Below are 7,522 nucleotides of genomic sequence, written 5' to 3' on the forward strand. Positions count from 1 at the left end.
GGGGAGGGAAATATATCCTTGGTGGTGGAGTCTGTTTGGAGGTGGCAGAAATGACGAAGGATGATACGATGTATCTGGAGGTTGGTGGGGTGGTAGGTGAGGACCAGTGGGGTTCTGTCCTGGTGGCGATTGGAGGGGCGGGGTTGAAGTGCGGAGGAGCGGGAAGTGGAAGAGATGCAGTGTAGAGCATCGTGAACCACGTCTGAGGGGAAATTGCGGTCCTTGAAGAAGGAGGCCATCTGGGTTGTTCGGTATTGGAATTGGTCCTCCTATTAGCCATGCTTGAATGGTGGAGCTCACGAGATGGGCCAAATGGGCTAATTTCTGCACCTATGTCTTATGGTGGGACTTCAAGTAGAGCAATATACATCTGTGCACGGAAACCAACTCTGTCAAAGCAGGATGAACCAGAAACTAACCTCACCTTGCTAAAACAAAACCTTGATATCATGATGATAATATCCTTTCTCGTAAAACTGCTTGACGTTTTAGTGAGGAAAGAAAACCTTACTGCCATGTAGCGTGTTCTGGCCTTACATTTTCAATGCTGAAATTAATTCAGATTACTATGTAAATCAATTTTTACCCTTCCAAGACACCATGTTGAAAATCCTAAGTCTGCGGTCAGATCACTGACCTAAATAATAATAATTGTGTGGCGGTATTCTTTTATACAAGCAATGGTGAATATCCCATGGTTTGTATATTGTGAAATATGGCAATTGGGAGCTGAGCAGTTCACCATAGAATACTCAGTCTCTGACCTGCTGTAGTAGTTGTGACATTTATAAGACTGGACAAGTTGAATGTTTGATCGTTGATGACCCCAAGATATAGATTGTTGGAAATTTGGTGATGGCAATGACTTTTGAGTGTCAACAGACTAATTTGACTTTCTTGTAGATGGCCATTGTCCACCTCTTGTGTGAAGTGAATGTTACTTATCATTTATCATTTGTTAGCCCAACCTTGGATGTTGATCAGTTCTTGCCTGCAGTGCATGGGCTGGTTTACTAGTTGAGTACTTGTGAATGGGATTGAACACCATGATCATGAACAAAGCTTAGAAAATGAGGTTGGCATAGCGAGAATCGCATGTTAATTTGTTAAAATAGAAAACCTCTGGGCGTAGGTAAAAATATCAGCTTGATACCTTTAATGTAATTTGATGACCTGAGGTGCTTCAGCAGGAGCACTATAAACTAATATTTGACAATTGAGCCACCTTGCGATGTTCAGCTATGATCAAAAGCATGGCCTAAAGGATTGGTTTTAAGGACTGTCTTCGGTAAGGAAGGGCGATACAAGTGAAAAGGTTAAGAAATGGGACACTACGTTTTGGGGCTAGACAGTGGAAACATGGCACAATTAAAACCAGGGACCATTCAATAGTCCAAGATCTTCAGACAAACACCTCCTTGATAGAATGATAACTTTTGAATGTATAAAACTGTATTTAAAAAGTAATGGGACAAGATAAAAGGAGCACTAAGATCTGAGAATTGTTGGATAGAGCATGGAACAAGGATAAGGAGGGAGGAACCTTTTGGGAAGTTTGAAAGTGACAGATTAGAATTTCAAAATTGAAATGCTGGTTTTTCAGAAGCTCGTATTGGGTGGATGAGCACAGGGCAATAGTAGCACTGAGGATCTGAGTGAAAGATGTGTTTAAGCAGAGCAGAGCTATGGAAGTGGAAATAGGTGGTCTTAGTGTGAATATGTGGTCAGAAACTTATCCGAGAGTCAAATTTTAATACTTGGATTGAATCAAGCAGTTCACAACACTAAGACGTGTGCCAGGGTGTTTGTATTGGGGCCAAAACCAGTGGCTTTGGTTCTCCCAAAGTAAAGTTAGAGGGAATTTCAGATCATTCAGTGTTTATTGTGGCAACATACAGTATGATGAGACAGTGGACAAATTGAGAGAGGCTATTGCTGAGGTAGGGCTGCAGTTTGTGTGTGGAAACTGACTTTTGGATGATATCACTGAAGGGCAGCATGTAGATGAGGATTAGGAGGGACCACCAGTGGTAACAGTGCAGTATTGAGAAGTAAGGCAATTATTGTGACTCGTCAAACCCATCTGGTTCACTAATCTCCTTTAGGGAAAGAAATGGCCATCCTTACCTGGTCTGCCTTACATGTAACTCCAGACCCACAGCAATGTGGTTGACTCTTAACTGCCCTCTGGGCAATTATGGATAAGCATAAAATGCTGACCTAGCCAACGACGCCCTCATCCCGTGAATTAATTTTTTTTAAAAATTGGGCATGGTTAAAATGATCACAATGAAATTAATAAAGTGCAGTCCCACCCAGTCAGCCAACATTGATGAGACACAGAGGAGAATTGTGTAGTCAACTGTGGTGTACTAATGTAATATAATAATATATGTAATATGATAATATTATTGTTTTTGTAATAGACAGTATTGACAAAATTTACTTACTTGACTTTTAAAAAAAATTTCGTGATTTTAATCAGTTGGACTAAGTCTGCATATTTTAAGAGAACATCATGTGCGTTTCGCCAGCAGCTGATTAAAACCACCCTGAGGAATTATCAACTGTTTAAAGGGGTGGGCACTGCTATCACTGAACAAGAGGAGTGTTGTGCCGAACACTCAAAAGTACTTCAAGCAGAGATTTAGTTATAGTTCATTGAATCAGAGGAAAGTTTTAGACCAAGAGGAATCCTTTTGGCTAAAACTCTTTTTCTGTATTACGATGAAACTGAGGTATTTGGACCTCCAAATCAATAATGGATACTATTTAATTGCATTTCAGTGAGGTGCATAAAGCTTCTTGAATTGGCTGAAATAATTGATGTGCTTAATGTAGTGCAAGCAGAGCCACAAGAATGGAATTTAATGTTGATCTGATAAAGCTACTGCCTGGAATAAGATGCACATGGTGAAGATAATTGTTTATTCAGTAATGTTCTAAATTGTGTACCGTCAATAACAAAAGTGTTCCGTTTTTCTGTGATCAACAACAGAAATCTGGTGATTTTCAACATGTATGCTGCAATTTGTTTTATTATATTCAAAATCATTCCTTTGGAGCAATTTGAGTTGTGTTTGAGAGGTGTTAATGTATTTTTGCTGAGTCTTGTAAGACTATCTACGTGATCTAAACCATTTATTTTTAAAAGTCTTTGGAAGTGTTGATTAAATTACATTGTAATGACTTTATACTGAGTGCATTCTCAAGCTCTAAACTAGATTTAATCAAAGTCTCCATGTCACCTGATATCTTTGATTTTTTTTGATATGAGTCAAATGGTTGTTTTCTTAGCAACAATCTCCCTTTCATTACAGAAACTGTGGGCTTTTTAGAGAAATAGCAGTATTGTTTTTTGGATAGGAGTTTGTGTGTTCAGACTCAGCTTCAGATTCTTGACCTTTTCAGACTACAGAGAACAGTAGTTTGAAAATTATATTTCAAGAAGGCTAAAATATGAGCAGAGATGTACTGGCCTTGGACGGGACCCTGAGGAGGTTTATCAGAATGGTCCTAGGGATGAAAGGCTTGTCATATGAAGAACAGTTGAGGATTCTGGGTCTGTACTCAGTGGTGTTTAGAAGGATGTGGGGGATCTCATTGAAACTTACAGAATACTGAGAGGCCGAGATAGAGTAGAGGTGGAGAAGATGTCTTCACTAGTTGGAGAGACTAGGCCCCAGTGAAGAAATGACCCTTTGGAACTGAGATAAGGTGGAATTTCTTCAGCCAGAGAGTGGTGAATCGATAGAATTCATTGTCGCCAAAGGAGACCACTGTGGAGGCTGATTCATTGAGTGCATTTAAGACCGAGATAGATTCTTGATTAATAAGTGGATCAAGGGTTACAGGGAGAAGGCGAGAGAATGGGGTCGAGAAACATGTCAGATATGTTCGAATGACGGAGCAGACTTGATGGTTGGAATGGCCTCGTTCTGCTCCTATATCTTATTGTCTTATTATGGACGCATTCCTTCAGAATAGATAAGTACCACAGTGTACATTTGCGCAGTTTAAAGATGAAGATAAAGATGAAGCGGGGCTGCTTGCATTTAGATCAGTTGTAGTCACCATCTAACATTTATACAAGTGCTGTGTAATGTAGAACAAACTAAACAGTCAGAGGTCAGAGGGTTCTTCTGAGTGACTGGCTGTTGCTGTAGATCACTGCTTTTCATATTGAGGCATTGCTTTTGGGAGGTCTGGTGTGCAGCCGCATTTAACAACAGGGTGAAATTTTGTTCAGGTATTCAGGGCAATTGAATAGTGCTGTCAAAAGTATAGCAGTTTCACTGAGGCTGACTAATGAACATTCCCATTCTATTGTTACTGATATGTGAATTAGGGAGAGAGAATCTAGACAAAACATTTGTTTCACTTCCAAGATCTTTGTTCAATTAAATATTTTGCTGCTTCTAAGGATCTGTGACTCACTTTCAATCCCTGAAGAGTGAAAAGTTATCTGGTTTCTTCTATAACTCATTCATTTAATAGAAATGTATATCCAAATAGTACCTACTTACATTGTTTGCATTAATGAGTCTTGAACAAAGCTTGTGTGTTTTTCAGAGAACTAAGTTATCTGAAATAAGATGTTAGTTGAAATGTGTTAACACTTGACTATTAAAGAGTCAAGAACTCCAGAAAATGCTGTCACTTTTTAAAACATCATTTTTACATATTTTGATTTTGAAATCTGTGGTGAACTTATTAAAGGAATATTAATATAGCATTATTGAAACACATTCTCTTCTTTTTATTTGCAGTTTTAAATGTTTATTCTTTGCGTAAAGCAATGATTTTAACTCTTATTTATTCACATTTATTTTATGGTTTAATAAATCTGACATTATTTTCTTGTGTTCGATTTTGGTGATAAGAACTATAACTCTTAAATTCAATTCCCAATTGCCTGAAAATCTTTTCTGTGATCTGAGATTCTAGTTGTTCAGGAGACTGCACTAGGCCATGTAATGACCGGGTCAGACTTCAATCTCTTTTGTGTACTGCCTTTGAAAAGCACACAGTGGGTAATAAGTTATCTTATAACCCACTTGCCTGGAGCAACAAATGCTTTTATTTCATTTAGTGATAGCAAAATTCAAGAATGATCTTAATATCTGAATTGGATAGTTTAAAGCGTAATACCATTTAGAAGTGCATTTTAAATTTACATTTATTTAATTTTATTTTATTCTAATACAGTGATTTGTGAGCTAATTTACTTACCATCATGTCACTTGTACTGCTTGTCTCTTGATCTCTGCTTCCAGGCACTAGGTTGAATCATTTTATTACTGGCATGGATGTTACTAAAGCTTCTAATACAAGCTGACCCCATACATTTCAAAATAAGGTTTATTGATATATTTATGGAGTCCCAGAGTTATAGAGTACAGAAGAAGCTCATCAGCCCATTGAATTTGCACCGACCTACCTACACTAATCCCACTTTCCAACATTTGGCACACAGCCTTGAATGTTATGTCATTTCAAGTGATTATCCCTATACCTATGAGGTTTCCTCCTCTACTACCCTCTTAGACGGTGCACTCCAGATTTCCATTCTTTGGGTGAAAATATTTTATTTCTAGTCTCCTCTAAGCCTTCTGGCTGTCACCTTTTTAAAATTGTATCCCCTTGTTACTGACCTTTCAGTTGAGGGGAGCAATTGCCTCCTATCCACTTCATCCATGCCCCTCATACTCTTATTCATTTCAATTAGGTTCCCCCTCAGCCTTCTCCATTCCAGGCAATATCTTGATGAATCACTTCTCTACTTCCTTCACTGAGTTACATCCTTTGTATAGTGTAGCGACCAGAGCTGCACACAGTACACCAGCTGTGGTCTACTGAAAGATTTGTACAGCTCCAGCATACCCTCCCTGCTCTTATAATCTATGCCGCAAATATTAAAGGCAAGTGTCCCGTATGCCTCCTTAACCCACCCTGTCATGGGGATGTGTGAACTTGCACCTCAAGTTCCCTCTGTTCCTCTGAGCTTCCTAGTCTGCTGGCATTAATTGAGTGCTCCATTGTTTTGTTCCATCTTCCAAAGTGTATCAACTCACTTTCTGGTCGACTTGCTGTAATCCAAGACCACCTTCCTCAGCATCAACCATTAGGCCAATCTTTGTGTCAGCTGCAAATTTACTCACATAAATAGCCTTCAACCACCACTCTGTCTCCTACTGCTAAATCATTTTGGATCCATCTTGCTAAGTTACCCTGAATCCTCTGTCAGTCTCCCATGTGGGATCTTGTCAAAAGCTCTGCTGAAATCCTTAATAAATTACATCAACTGCACTACCCTCATCTACTCATCTGATTACTTCCTTGAAAAATTCAGTCAAATTTCTTCGACATGACCTCCCTTTGACTATTTCTGATCAAATCTTGCCTGTCTGATTGGAGATTAATTCTCTCCTTCAGAGTTTCCTCCAATAGTTTTATGACCAGTGATATGAGATTCACTGGTTTATCCCTACCACCTTTCATGAAAACTGGAACCATGATAACTGTCTTTGAGTTCTCTGACACCTCCCCTGTGGCCCAAGAGAAATTCAACATTTGGATTAGAGCCCTTGTAATTTGCTACCTCTCCTTTTCAGAGTCATACAGTGTAGAAACAGACACTTCGGTCTAAGTCGTCTACACCGACCAGACATTCTAATCTGACCTAATCCCATTTGCCAGCACTTGGCCCATATCCCTCAACCCTTCCTGTCCATATACCTATCCAGATGCCTTTTAAATGTTGTAATTGTACCAGCCTCTACCACTTCCACTGGCAGCTTATTCCATACACGTCCCACTTCTCTGTGTGAAACATTTATTCCTCAGGTCCTTTTTAAATCTTTCCCAGCTCATCTTAAAACTAGAGGGCATAGGTTTGAGGAACAGGATCTCAGGTTTTTAATGATGCGTTTGGTGAATGTTTGCTGTATGTGCTTTGGGGGTAGGTGGTATTTAGTGATAATATCACAGGTTTAGTAATATAGTGACCCAGGTTAACATTCTGGGGACTATAGAAGGTGATGAAATTTTAGAATAAAAAGCAGGCCTAATGGTGATTGTTGTAAAAACTCATCTCATTCACTAATGTCTTTTTAAGGAAGGAAATCTGCCTTCCGACCTGGTCTGACCTGCATGTGACTCCAGAACCACAGCAATGTAGTTGAAATATAACTGGGATTAGGAAGGCATAGTAACACTTTATTATTGTTGTTGTTATTATTATTATTGTTATTGTTATAATAATAATAATAATAATTAGTTGTTAACACTCATCCTACGAAAGAATGTTAAATTAAAAAAAAACTAAATTCAGTGACTTTAGAATCTAACTATTGCCCTACTTTCTTGAGTATCACGTACCAGTAATGGTCCTGTATTGGCCATTTCCATCTTGTCTTTACTGTTCCATTACCAATAAGACCATAAGACATAGGAATAGAATAGAAAATGTGTTGCTGGAAAAGCGCAGCAGGTCAGGCAGCATCCAGGGAACAGGAGAATT

General features: G+C 38.8%; 1 protein-coding gene across 6 annotated transcripts in view; it reads left to right on the top strand.

Moving 5' to 3' along the window:
• ccser2a (coiled-coil serine-rich protein 2a) overlaps nt 1-7,522 on the top strand; it is a 622,973-nt gene that overhangs the window by 997 nt on the left and 614,454 nt on the right. The window lies entirely within an intron of this gene.

Source organism: Chiloscyllium plagiosum, chromosome 38 (assembly GCF_004010195.1).
Source record: "Chiloscyllium plagiosum isolate BGI_BamShark_2017 chromosome 38, ASM401019v2, whole genome shotgun sequence".
NCBI classification, from domain to species: Eukaryota; Metazoa; Chordata; class Chondrichthyes; order Orectolobiformes; family Hemiscylliidae; genus Chiloscyllium; species Chiloscyllium plagiosum.